Genomic DNA, 14,173 nt, shown 5'->3' with positions numbered 1-14,173 from the left:
GAAGCTGTTTCCTCCTCCCCTACTGGTGCTACTGCAGTCCTCTCCAGTCGGATTACTTCCTCAACCTCGGGGGACTCCAGATGCATGTTTTCAATGAATTCCTTGTGTCCTCAGCCTCCTCCTGTAGCTCTTCCACCTGCTGCCTGAGCGATTCTGCCAGTAGATACCTCTCATGCTGGCTTGCGGAGGAGCTGGGAGCAAGTGTTGGCATCAGGCATGTGGCCTTTGCGAACGGGGTGGATTCATTCCGTCTCCTCTTTACCAACTCCCTCTCATACTCCTGTTTGCTGCCCCCTGTTAGCTAATGCTGGTTGCACTGAGGGATTATCCAGGATCAGGGGCTGAGCTCCCCAGGCCTGTTGACAAAAGTGCCGGAACCTTGTTCAAGTGCCAGCTGGCACCTAAGGCAGGGTGTAGAGTACAGACACGGCACACGCAGGTCAGGACCCTACCAACTTCACAATCCATTTTGGTAAATTTCACAGTCATGAGATTTAAAAAAATATATATCTTCAATTTCACAGTTTCAGATATTTAAATCTGAAATTTCAGTGTTGTAACCACTAGCCACCAAGCTCCGAAGGCAGTGCAGACGTAAGAATGGCAATACAGCAACCCCCTACAATAACCAGGTTGTACAGCCTGTGAAGTGTTTTTTATAGCCGTGAATTTGGTAGAGTCCTAGGTATAAATAGTAGGGCTGTCAATTAATTGCAGTCAACTCACACAATTAAAAAAAATAATTGCAGTTTCAATCACACTGTTAAACAATAATAGATTACTCAGTGTAGACAGTGAGGATTGGCTTAGGTGAGTCCCTACTGGCCAGAACCTCAAGGTATGTACCCTGCATGGCTTTCTTCACACCCATGCAGTGCTTTTCCTGTCTTCACTGTTATTTTTAGCAGTGTAGTATCCTTGTCTCCCCTCTGCCAGAGCCTTTCACTGCCACATGTAGCTACCCACTGCAGTGAGTGTGGACGAGCCTGCCATCACTACAGCGCAGAGCTGCATGTATCCTACACGCCGCCACTCTGGAGACAAGGTCTATCAGACGTGCTGTAATTCAAACAGAAATTATTTCAGGGAAGTTCTCTGGCCTGTCTTATACAAGAGGTCAGACTAGATGATCACAGTTGTCCCATCTGGGCTAGAAATCCATGAAAAACTGCACAGTACGTGCTCACCCTGTCTCACTGTCATTCCTTTTGCAGTGATTCGATTAGTGCTGCACAGGAGCCCAAGTGCCATGGTAGGGTGGAGATGCTGCTTCATTGGGAGTCATCAGTCCTTATGGTAGTGCCCAAAGGCCCCACTGAGACCCAGGCAAGTATCATAGGTCAGGGGAGGCTAAGCCTCCCCCAACAGCCAGGTGTGGCCCCGCCCACACTCCACCACCCCAAGTGCCCTCCTGGTTCCCGCTCTTCCCCCATGGCCCCAGCCCAGACTGCTCCTCTTCTCCGAAGCAGGCAGGGGCTGGGACCGGGACCACCCGCCCGCCTGTCGCTCTCTGGCTGGGGGCGCTCAGGCAGGGCAGAGGGCCAGCGGCCGTGGTAAGGGACTCAGACCTCCAGCAGGGGAGGGGCGGGGCCTCGGGTGAGAGGGGCGAGGCTGTGGGCTAACCTTCCCAAAGGGGTGGTTCATGCGCCACCCCTAGGTGGTGCTATATGCAGAAGAGACAATTCCTGTCCTGAATCAGGGGGTAGCCGTGTTAGTCTGAATCTGTAAAAAGCAACAGAGGGTCCTGAGGCACCTTTAAGACTAACAGAAGTATTGGGAGCATAAGCTTTCGTGGGTAAGAACCTCACTTCTTCAGATGCAAGAGGTGCATCTGTTAGTCTTAGAGGTGCCACAGGACCCTCTGTTCCTGTCCTGAAGGATACAAAGAGATCTTAGGTGGTGGGTTTTCGCCCAACATACAAGCAGATGAGTTCTGGGTTAGTACAGTACCTGGTGTAATGGGATCCCGGTCCAGGACTGGGACTCCTACATGCTATGGTAACAATTAATATTAGGGCTGTCAAGCAATTAAAAACATTAATCACTATTAATCGCGCTCTTTAACAACAATAAAATACCATTTATTTTAAATATTTTGGAATGTTTACTGCATTTTCAGATATATTAATTTCAATTACAACACAGAATACAAAGTGTACAGTGCTCACTTTATTTTTGATTACAAATATTTGCACTGTAAAAAAAAAAATTGTAATTTTCAGTTCATCTCATACAAGTACTGTAGTGCAATCTCTATCATGAACATTGAACTTACAAATGTAGAATTATGTACAAACAAACTGCATTCAAAAATAAAACAATGTAAAGCCTACAAGTCCACTCAGTCCTATTTCTTGATCAGCCAGTCGCTCAGACAAACAAGGTTGGTTACAATTTGCAGGAGATAATGCTGCCTGCTTCTTGTTTACAATCTCACCTGAAAGTGAGAACAGGCGTTCGCATGGCACTGTTGTAGCTGGTGTCGCAAGATATTTACATGCCAGTTGCACTAAAGATTCATATGCCCTTCATGCTTCAACCACCATCCCATAAGGACATGCATCCATGCTGATGATGGGTTCTGCTTGACAACGATCCAAAGCGGTGCGGATAGATGCATGTTCATTTTCATCATCCAAGTCAAATGCTACTAGCAGAAGGTTGATTTTCTTTTTTTGGTGGTTTGGGTTCTGTAGTTTCCGCATCAGAGTGTTGCTCTTTTAAGATTTCTAAAAGCATGCTCCACACCTTGTCCTTCTCAGATTTTGGAAGGTACTTCAGATTCTTAAACTTGGGTTGAGTGCTGTAGCTATTTTTAGAAATCTCACCTTCTTTGCGTTTTGTCAAATCTGCTGTGAGTGTGTTCTTAAAATTAACATGTGCTGGGTCATCATCCAAGACTGCTATAACATGAAATATATGCAGAATGCAAGTAAAACAGAGCAAAAGATATACAATTCTCCCCCACAAAGAGTTCAGTCTGAGTGGACTTGTAGGCTCTAAAGTTTTACACTGTTTTGTTTTTGAGTGCAATTATGTAACCAAAAAATTTGCATTTGTAAGTTACATTTTTCACGATAAAGAGATTGCACTACAGTACTTGTATGAGGTGAATTGAAAAATACTATTTCTTTTATCATTTTACAGTGCAAATATTTGTAATAAAAATAATATAAAGTGAGCACTGTACACTTTGTATTCTGTGTTGTAATTGAAATCAATATTGAAAATGCAGAAAACAGCCAATATATTTAATAAATTTCAATTAGTATTCTATTGTTATAAGTGTGATTAATCGCAATTAATTTTTTTTAGTTAACTAATTAATGGACAGCCCTAATAAATAGTAATAGAGGATGCTGAAGAATTGGCCCAGCTTTGTTAGTTATAAGACAGCAGAATATCAGGCCAGGCGCTGTGACCCTGTGAGGTCTACGTCGCTATTTTTAGCTCCGCAGCCCGAGTCAGCTGACCCAGGCGCTGAGATGCGCAGTGTAGACGTCGCCTGACTGTTTCAGCTGCTAGCCCATGGGCCACCTCACAAGCAGACCTGGCTCAAGCACCAGACTCTAGGAGCAGGTTCGAGGCAGAGGACCCCAAGTGGAGGCAGGTGCCAATCCCTGGCCCATCAGCAGGGCCGGACCTAGGATTTTTGTCGCCCAAAGCAAAAACAATTTTGGCCGCCCCCCATTCTTTAATTACCCCACCCCCGGCCTCGCCTCAACTCTGCCCCTTCCCCAAATCCCCAGCCCTGCCTCCTCCCCCCAGGCTCTCAAGCCTAGGAGGGAGGGAGGGGGAGAAGCGGCGCCCGCGCCGCGGCCACTTGGAGTCTCCTTCTCCCTCCCTCCCAGGTTTGAGAGCCTGGGAGGGAGGGGAAGCAGTGGCGCGTGAAACGGCCGCTCGGGATCTCCCCCTCTCTCCCAGGTTTGAGAGCCTGGGAGGGAGGGGGAGACCCCGAGCCGCGGCAGCGCGCGAAACAGCTGATTCGTGTGCTGCTGCTCCCCCTCCCTCCCAGGTTTGAGAGCCAGCTGTTTCGTGCGCCCTGGCAGCAGCAGAGGAGGTGAGCTAGGGCGGCCGGGGCACATTTTTAGGGGCGGCATTCTGGCGCCGGCCATGCCGCCCCTAAAAATGTGCCGTCCCAAGCACCAGCTTGTTTTGCTGGTGCCTAGAGCCGGCCCTGCCCATCAGCCACGTAGGCCCTGAAGCCCCTCTCCTTGCCCCTCTCCTGGGCATTTCACTCCTGGTCTACTTCCCTGCTTGGCCAGCCAGCTTCTGAGAATTCCTTCCTTATGTACCTAGCTCTCCCCAGGCCTTGTCTGGGAAGCGTGGGCACCTGGCTCAAGGCCAACACTTCCACTGGGTGGCAGGCTGCGTAGGGGGTAGCGGTGCAATGCCTTTCAGTACCTGGGCCTAAATCCTTAAAACGACAGACTCTCCCCTCATGCGCTCAGGCCTGCCATCTGTCAGACTGAATGTACCAAAGCTGCGTGCTTGGGTCTCCCGTCTGCAGGCCCTGCTCGAACCACTAGCACCCACTCTGCTCCCAGAGGAACAAACGAAAACCAGGAATCCAGATACTGAACAGTCCATCGATGGCCTCATAAATCATTGTGCAACCCAATGGCAACAACCTGCTCTTGCATTTCTTCAGCTAAAGGTGCAACTGGCAGCATCTAAATCTCTGAGAGTCCTGTATGCAAGCCTGGCTGCTGACCCAGGTGGGAAAGAGTTGAAATGAAAGGTGATATCATACTGCACTCACCCAAGTGAACAGAGGGTCGCCCAGGTAATCAGTTCTGGCAGCTCCTGTCTTTTAAGTGCTTGGCATTGCAACCTGAGCACTTTGTTATATAAATAGCTTTAGGACCCACTCGAGCGAATGCGAGAGCCCTGGAACAATTGTAATTGCTGGAATTATTTATTATTGTGAAACACTTGTATATAGATGTGAAGTTGGCTGTTGTGTTAATAGTGGTTGTGGTATTGTGGTTTTAGTTTGGTTAATGGCAGCTGTCTCTGAGAAAAGGCTGGGGCCCTTGATTGTAGAGTGTGTTTGCCAAGGACTGGGGAGATTTTCCCCCGAGTGCCTAGAGAGCAGAAGACCCTGCCTGTGCAAGCTCCAACCAGTCAGAACTTTATTACATCTATTTATCTTTTCAGAAGCCAAGGCTCCTTGCTAAAGGCCCTTTAGAGGGACTGGGTGGCTCAGGACATGGGTAGGGATCCATGATTCGGTCCCAGTCTGAATTCAGCCCGGCTCCATCAGGATTAAGAACTTTTCCCATCCCAGAGATGGCTAGTGGCCTCTACACAAGATGAGTTTGGGGGAGGAATCTCAACTCCAGCTCCCACATCACAAACTCAGCACCACCCTTTACGCTAATTGGCAGGCTCAGCAAAGAGGCCAAAAATGCACCAGCCACTGAGACTGGAGAGAGGAAACCCCTCCACCTAACCCAGTCCAACTAGCCAGTCAGAGGCAAGACATAGCGTCTGGGTACTGTGTATAGGGGAAACCTGCCCGGATTCATTCCATAGAGCTCTCAAGCCCCTGCCTGCTAAAGCCACCCAGTTGTGAAACAGGCATTTCTGCTTAGAGCAGCGACACCCAGAGCTCAGTGGTTCAGGAACCAAAGGTTACCCCAAAAAGCCACAGTCGTGTGACTTCATTGGTTCATTTATATGGTGCTAGAGAGTCCTATTTAAACAGCATGACAGGGAAATATTTAGTTTATATCTATATTATTCTCACAGCAAAATGACTGTCCAAGTATTATTATTTTATCAACTACAATTGGTTAATGACATAGTAAAAGCATTCTGATTGGCTAATAACTCAGACTGGTTAATAATGAAATCACACAGTGTTTGAATATGTGTTGTAAAGAGCTGCAGAAGACACATTAAAGAGCCACTTGCGGCTCCCGAGACTCGCTCTGAGTATCACTGGCGTAGCTGCAGAATATATATAGGTTTGGACAATTGGATTTTTATTGGTAAATATGAATCTCACTGTACACACGCAAACCAACAAAAAATATTTCCATAGAGAATCACCACCATTGACAGCAAAGTCAGAAAACTGCTGCTTGAGAACTTATCAGGGCTTGACTGAAAGCTGTTTCCTCTGTGTACTTTGACGGGTGACGTTGACAATTTGTGGGTTAATGTTTAGAAAGCTTTCAGTTTTGGAATCTCAACGGCTACAGTCATTAAATAGCTGTTGTCTGCCCCGTCCCATTGTCTGCCCCAAAACTGTGAACATTTACATCTATGAAAACTAAAAAGAAAAAATGCTTAAAAATAAATGTCGATATTATCAGCCACAATCATAACAAAATAAAACCAAAATCGGCCAGGCCTAAGTGTATATAACCAATAGGAGCTGGCCTAAGAAAGGACTTCATCATCATCATCATCATCTGCTCTTCCTCCCAGCCCCTCTCCAAGTGCCCCAGCCAGGGGCTGCACGGAGCTCCCTGCACATCACATTAATAACTGAACCCGCAGTAAGGTCAGGGCCGATGTGCATTAAGGGACTCTCTGCCCCAGCACTGGCCACCTGCTCGCCCAGGCCTGCTGCAATCACAGGTTGGCAGAGGCCTTGGAGGCAGTAACCCTGTTGTTCCTCAGACAGGACCAGCTGCCAGGCCACAGAACACCTCCCAGAAGAGCTATTTCCTGCTGTTCTCGGGTACAGCTCAGGCCAGCAGCCTTGGCCGCATTACACACAGCACTGAGTAGGGAAGGCGGCTTTGGGAACGAGCTCAGAGCAAGCAATTCAGCTGTGGGAAACGCACAGTAGGAAAGACACGTGCAGTGCAGCTAGCCCAGTACCCAGCTGCCTTGGGAGCGGCACGACAGGATCAAGGGCCTTTAGGTATCCCAGAGTGGCAGGTGTCAGCTATGATAACGGGCCCACTTTGAAACGACTTGATGCTTTTCTAATGTTCTGCGGGTTAGCATGTGGCTGGGGGAAGGGGTGTTGCTATGCCAGACACCAGCAGTGTCTGTCCCTCCAGCCACTGACCACATACCTCCAGAGCTGGGGGTAAGATGGAAACATGGGGAGGGAGGAACACTGGGGTGGTCAGAGCAATCCAGAGTGGTCAGGGAGTAACGTATAGCGTGGCCTTGGCTCCAGTACACACCCAGTGGCTGCGGTGGATTCTGAGAGGTGCCATGTATCCACAGCTCACTCGCTTCAGGATCAGAACCTACACAGCCCCTTCCGCATGCCCCACATGCTGGGGGGCTTGAGGGGAGGCCAGTGCTCCTCCCTGCTGAGCATTTCCTGCCCTTCTCGTCTCGCCATGCCCCTGCATGTGGCTCATCGTACACGTTGACTCTCTTCCCCATCGGTACCTGCAGCGTCCTCCGGGGTGTATTCCCATGCCCTAGCTGCACTGATCAGCTCAAGGCACACACCCTGAGCAAGAACTCTGGGTCCAAATACCGGGCTGGATGAAGTAGGGGAGCAGGCCCTCCTACTGACCTCTCAGATGGCGAGTGGCTAAAGGGAAGGGGGTTACATGGCAGGACGTACAAGACCTTTTATAAGCCTCTCCTATTTCTATTGCAGCTTTTGTCTGGAAGGATCCCAAAGCACTTTCCACCAACTTCGCTGAGTGCAGCTACCTCTAAGGTGGCAGCCCGGGCACAGCATCTCCATGGGACAACCGAGACATCGACTAAGGGCACTGGGGCTCTTTAATGTCTGCATGGAACAGCTGTTTGTGCTGAATGCGCCACAGCCAGGGAGAGCGACGGGCACGCAGGAGAAAGGGCTGAGCTGAGCCTGCTGGGTTTCCAACCTGTGCTTCCAGGGTGGAGGTGTTTCATGGCTGCTGCTTAGCTCATTGTGCCCCACTGGCCCCTGCTGCAGCAGCTCCACCCTAGAGCAGCTGTGCACAGGGTAGGGAGCAGCCTGACAGCGGCTGCGGCTGGCTCTGGAAGGAACACTGGAGGAAGATGGTCAGAAATGGACAGGAAAATAGGCAGCTCTGCAGTTGCCAGACTTACAGCCCTTGGATGCCACCAGGTGTTGGGATGAGAAAAATGCTCCTCTCCTTCCAAGCCAGGCTGCAAACCCCAGCAGCTTCATTGAGCAGGAATCCAGTCCTCTCCTGGGCTACAGTCTCCGAGCACTGATGGGGGAAGGGGTAGAGCTGGGCTGGCCCACAGCAAAGCCCCAACCAATGCCAGCTGCTGCGCTGGTGCCCAGGTACTGCGCTCATGTTTAAGGGGAATTGTGACTCTTCACACATTAAAAGCTGCTTCGAGAGCAGCTGAACTGGCTGGGAGATGAATGCCCTGTGCACACTCCGTGCTGCAATGGGGACCCAGAGACATGGCTTCACACCTGGGGAGCAGGAAGCCCAGGGAGGCTCAGGGGGTGCAACACCTTGAGAACTTGGCCAAGAAATCAGACACCTGGGCAGACCAGCAAAACCGCCTTGCCATCCCTGAGCAAGTCAGAGCACTCCACATGCTCCAGTGAGATCTGCCTACCAGAGCACACCAGTCCTGCTTGTCCTGACAATCACGGGCTCCAACTGGTCTGGTTGGAACTGGGAGGAAGATGATTTCATTTTGTTCTCGGGGATGTGACCTTTCTGATCTCGCTTCTCTGGACAGCACCATCTTGGGGTGTCAGCAAATCCAGCCCATGACATTAGGCTAAATCCCAAAGGGTGCAGTGTTCGGGCCCCACAACTCTAAAGCCTGATCCGAGAAAGCTGCACTCAGGACAAGCCACACTTCATGCGGCGGTTAGAAAAGCATTTTATAAGCTACTGTCACTTTTCCAGTGATGGCACTAAACTCCTCAGAGCGACAAGCAGGTGCCAATCAGCTCTTTGAGGCTCTTTTAGTGTCACCCTTGAACAATCCTTAGGATTCCCATCAACTTCGGCTTGGCCCAGCATGCAGAACAGACTGAATAAATCCAGAGCACTCCTGCACCTGCATTTGGAATACTACTTAGATGAGCTTGCAATCTAAATACCCAAAGACAAAGAGGTGGAAAGGGGTACCACATGCAGAGCTACCACAGACAAGGAGAGTCACGGGGCTTATTACTTACATGCATGGTTGCTGATTGAGGGATTTTTGAAGTTTGACACAATAAGTTATCTTCTCTGATATTAATCCCTCATCTCCCCTCCCTCCTAGCCTCTCCAGCTATTTACCCTTTAGAAGTACCAGAAAGGCCAAGTCTTTTCTTGCCTATTTTGTTGGAGGTCTTAGTTGTGGACAAGAAGCTCTTTCAGGCCCTAATTGAAAGGCCAAATTTAATGAGCTTCATGAAGCTGTCCCTCCTCCTTCTCTTCAGGTTTCTTTTGCAGGATAGCTGTGATATGAACCTACTAGTTCTCCAGTCTTCCAAAGACTCTTCCGGTGGAACTGGGGGCAGAAGGACCACCAGCATTTCTAAGATAAAAACCAAATACAGTAACTCCTCGCTTAATGTTATAGTTATGTTCCTGAAAAATGCGACTTTAAGCAAAACGATGTTAAGTGAATCTAATTTCCCCATAAGAATTAATGTAAATAGGGGGGTTAGGTTCCAGGGAATTTTTTTTCACCAGACAAAAGACTATATTATATATATTATATACACACACACACACACACACACACACACAGAGTATAAGTTTTAAACAATGTGATACTGTACACAGCAATGATGATTGTGAAGCTTGGTTGAGGTGGGGGAGTCAGAGGGTGGAAGAGGGTGGGATATTTCCCAGGGAATGCCTTGCTGCTAAATGATGAACTAGCACTCGGCTGAGCCCTCAAGGGTTAACACATTGTTGTTAATGTAGCCTCACACTCTACAAGGCAGCACAGATGGAGGGAGGGGAGACAGCATGGCAGAGAGAGAGACAGAGAGAGAGAGATGCGCATTGCCCTTTTAAGTACGCGGACACCACTCTAAGTACACTGCCTTTTTAAGTAGATCAGCAAGTTAAGACAGCGGCTGCTGCGAGCAAGCTCCCTCTGTCCTGAGCCCTATCATGTTCCCCCCAACCCCGTTCTATGGAGATGGGGTAAGCAGGGGGCAGAAGCAAGGGGAGCGGGACACCCTGATGTTATCCCCCCTCTCCTCTCTTCTCCCTCCCCTCCCCCCCCGCACAGCAAGCAAGAGGCTCCCAGGCAGAGGACAGGAGCAGCACATGGCAGTGGGGGGAGGGACAGCTGAACTGCAGGCAATTGATAGCCCACTGGGCAGCTGCTGCACAGGGAACTTAGGGGAGCAGGGGGCTGATAGTGGGGCTGCCGGTCCACCCTGGTTCCAAGCCCCCACCAGCTACGATCCAACGGGCTGCTCTTTCTGCAAGCAGTGGACAAAGCAGGCAGCTGCCAAACAAAGTTATAAGGGAGCATTGCACAACTTTAAATGAACATGTTCGCTAATTGATCAGCAACATAACGACGAAACAACGTTAACCGGGAGGACTTTAAGTGAGGAGTTACTGCATGTCCTCTTTCCTTGTCCACTTGTGTTTTTAAATCCCCTTTCGGGCCTTCATACCAAGCAGGATAATGAGAGTTCCCACTACTTCTCCCCCTGCCCCCCAGGGCTGAGCTCTGATGAGAGAAGCATGCGTCTCTGAAGCACTAAAGGCTAGGGTTTTAAAAGTATTTAAATGCCTAAAGAAGCAGGGAAGAGGGAAACCACTAGTGGGGTTTTCGAAAGTGCCTGTGCTAGACAGGAGGCCAGAAGAGACAATCTGGTGGTCCCTTACTTCCTTCTGACCATAAACTCCATGACGCTGAATAAAATCTGGCCCTCAGGCTCCTGCTGGAAGCTGTAGCAAACCTGCAATATGTGACCCAGTCACAAGCAGGGGACAGTGCCGCAGCTGGGGTAATAGGGGTTAGAGTTACATCATCCATTTCAATAGCAGCCTAATTTACCCTGACGTTCCCCTCTCACACACTGGTAGGGGTGTATACAGCTCAGATGTTGGGCAAAGCTGCGTGTGAATGCGCACGGCCTCTGCAGCTAGCAGTGGATCAGTTCCTAAAAGGGGCAGTGCTGTAGTCACCTCTCGCTAGAATGGAAACCTTGTGAACTATGACCGGCAGAGGCTTGCACCAGAGCGTTTTGAAGGCCGCTCGAGCAGGGCCGGCTCCAGGCACCAGCCCACCAAGCATGTGCGTGGGGCGGCGCCTGGAGGGGGGCGCTGCAGTGGGGCCTGGCCGGGCTTGCCGCCCTCCCACCGGCGCTCCGAGCCGGTTGGGGAGAGTGGGGCCCCAGCCGGGCTCGCCGCCCTCCCCCCGGTGCTCCGGCTGGTCGGGGAGAGCGGAGAGCCCCGGCCGGGCTCGCCGCCCTCCCCCTGGCGCTCTGGCCACCGGGGGCTCGCTGCCCTCTTCCCGGCGCTCTGGCCGCCGGGGATTGCGGGCCCGCAGCCGGGCTCGGCGCCCTCCCCTGCCGCAGGTGCACGTGAGAGAGAGAAAAAGGAGAACCGAGGAAAGGGAAGAATCACTTACAGCTTCAATGGTTGTTTTCCTCTTGTCCATCCAGCTGCTGCTTTGCAGTTCAGCCTTTTCCTTCATAATGGCTATTGAAAACAATCCCAAGCCCATACTCCTGGTAGAAGCTCAAGATAGACACAAGGACTGAGGCCAGGAGCAAATTAGAGATTGTTTCTGTGATGCAAGAACTCAAAAAAAAACCAAAAACAAACAAACAAAAAACCCCCACTATCAGTTAATGGGTCGCAGCCCAGTTCTGTTGGGAGCTAAAATTGCTACCATCTGACAGCTGTTCAGCTGGTTGCATGAAGCCAGCTTTTGACTTCACAGCGCATAAAAGCCACCACCATCACCACAACTGGGGCTAATTGGCCTGCTTGGTGCAGTCTCAGCAGAAAGGCAAAGGACTGAATGGGCCACAGCTGGTGTATTCCCATCTCCCACACGGAGGCGAAGGCACATTGGCACTGGCAGGCCCGGGCCCTCTGTGCTGAGGATGAAGCAAAGTCAATGGCATTATCAATCGGCCCCTTTACAAAGGCAGAAAGGCATGAATGGTTACTTACAAACCCTTCTCATTTGACAATTAAGTTTTGTAGGCCACATGCTCGGAATATTCTATGTTGCTTTGCAATTGTTAGTACAAAGGCTGAGGGCGGGAATTCATCCTATCGTACCATTCGCAATTCCAATTTCTCCCCTCTCCACTGTCCAGACACTTGATCCAGACCGTGATTTGGCCTGGGCAGCTGTGAGGGGAGCCTGGCACGGATTGTGACCCATGGAGAGCGCTCCATATGTGTTGGGGAATGGAGCAGCAGAGTGGAGCACAGCTCATTTGGCCCACAGCATGTGTATACATTTTATCACGCCTTCTCATAGGAATACGCTCATGACAACTTGCCCCCTCCTCAAATGCATGACTGGTTTTCAGTGTTTATTTCAAACGCTAAAGCATGGTGCAATTTATGGCCCACCGTTCACAGCAGATTCTCCAAGTGTGCTTTCAATGCACTGCAGCCTGTGAAGAAGCAGAAAGCCATTGCAATGCAGGGCGTCGAAAACCCGAAGAGTTTTATTGTGGTTGCTAGTAGCACTTGCTGTTAAGCTTGCACATCTGTTTCTATTACCACCCCCCATCTTCACACCAGTGGCATAGCCAGGTTCTAAGAGCAGGGGGAGCAAACATAAAAAAGGCGCCCCCCCTTGGCTCCTCCTCCGACCACTCCACACCCCCCCTCCCCCGGCTCCTCCAGCCACACTGCGGCCACGCTGAGCTCCCCCATGGCTCCTCCGGCCACGTCCCCTCCACTCCCATGGCTCCTCCGGCTACGCTGGCCGAGCTGAATTGTCCATTTATGGACAGAGTGGCTGGTGCTGGGCATCGGCTGCACAGGTGGAGTGGCAGTGAGGGGCTCTCGCTCCCACTCCCGGGCCGGGCACACACCAGCTGAGGAGCCGAGTCCCCGTCAGACCATGAGAGGCCACTGACACCTGCCCGCCTGCCCGCATGGGGTCCGCGCTGGCCTCCCCTCTGTGCCACTACGGTGCCGGGCACCCCCCTCGCCGGGCCCCCCAGGCGGAGGGTGAGGGGGGAGGAGGCTGAACATTCTAGAGCCCGGCGGGGTTTTAGAACGCTGGACAGCAGGCCGGGGCGCTCTCCCGGCCGAAGGGGAGGGACTCAGTCTCTTCCCTGACTGGGGAGGGCGCGGGGTCCCGCTGGGTCTCCGCGGCCTCACTTGGGCTCGAGGAGGCGGCGGCGGCTCTGTGGAGCTGGTAGTCCGGGTAGGGGTTGCTGAACGCCCGCTGCTCCATCTCCGCCTCGCCCTCCAGCTGCAGCTTCAGTTGCTTGGACATGCTCTCTCCCATGGCAGCCTGCCCCTGGCCTGCCCCCTGCTGCATGGCGAGCCGCCAGGGACACGCGACCGCCTCGAGAGCAGCAACGCGCTCCCTGCTGCAGTGGCAGCACTACGCCAAGGGCTAGGGCAAAAGCCGACACTAGCGCCGGGGAAAACGCGTCCTGCCTTGATAATAATGCAGTGGGGCCACCCTCTTCCCCATGGCTCCTCCGGCTGTGCTGCAGCCACGCCGCCCCCCCCCCCCCATGGCTCCTCCGTCTGTGCTGCCCTCCCCCCGCTTGCCTGCAGGAGCCCAGCGCCGGCCCGGCAGGACAAGCTTCAGAGCGGAGCGTGGGCCCTGCCCACTGGCGCCATGGTAACCCCTAACTAAGGCACCGCTTTTGGAAAATGTGCAGAGGGGAAATGGCTGCTTCCCCTGCACCCCTCTAGCTACGCTACTGCTTCACACACTTGCAGATTCCCAGCACATTCCTTCTTCGGCCAAACGTTTCCAGACCAGTCTCTGCCAAGGTGATCTTTAAATTAAAGTACTTGCTTCTGGCCATTAAACACTGACATTAATCACAGGCATATATTTTCTTTAAAAGCAGAGGAAGTGTAAAACAGAGTTCAAATGACATCAGCATTTCACAATTAAAGCTCAGAAGTCAAAAATGCAAAGACCAAGGTCTCGACAGTAATAACGAGAGACCATCAATCTAGTCATTCATTTCAGACCCTGTTGTGGTGCCCCTAACCCCCTTCCAATTTTTGTGGTTTTCCAAGCCTATTTGCCTATTGTAAATCACACACCTCTCTCCCCTGTGGCTGCAGAAAAGACCCAGGCACAA

Source organism: Trachemys scripta, chromosome 10, assembly GCF_013100865.1.
Source record: "Trachemys scripta elegans isolate TJP31775 chromosome 10, CAS_Tse_1.0, whole genome shotgun sequence".
NCBI classification, from domain to species: domain Eukaryota; kingdom Metazoa; phylum Chordata; order Testudines; family Emydidae; genus Trachemys; species Trachemys scripta.
This window is presented reverse-complemented; position numbering follows the sequence as displayed.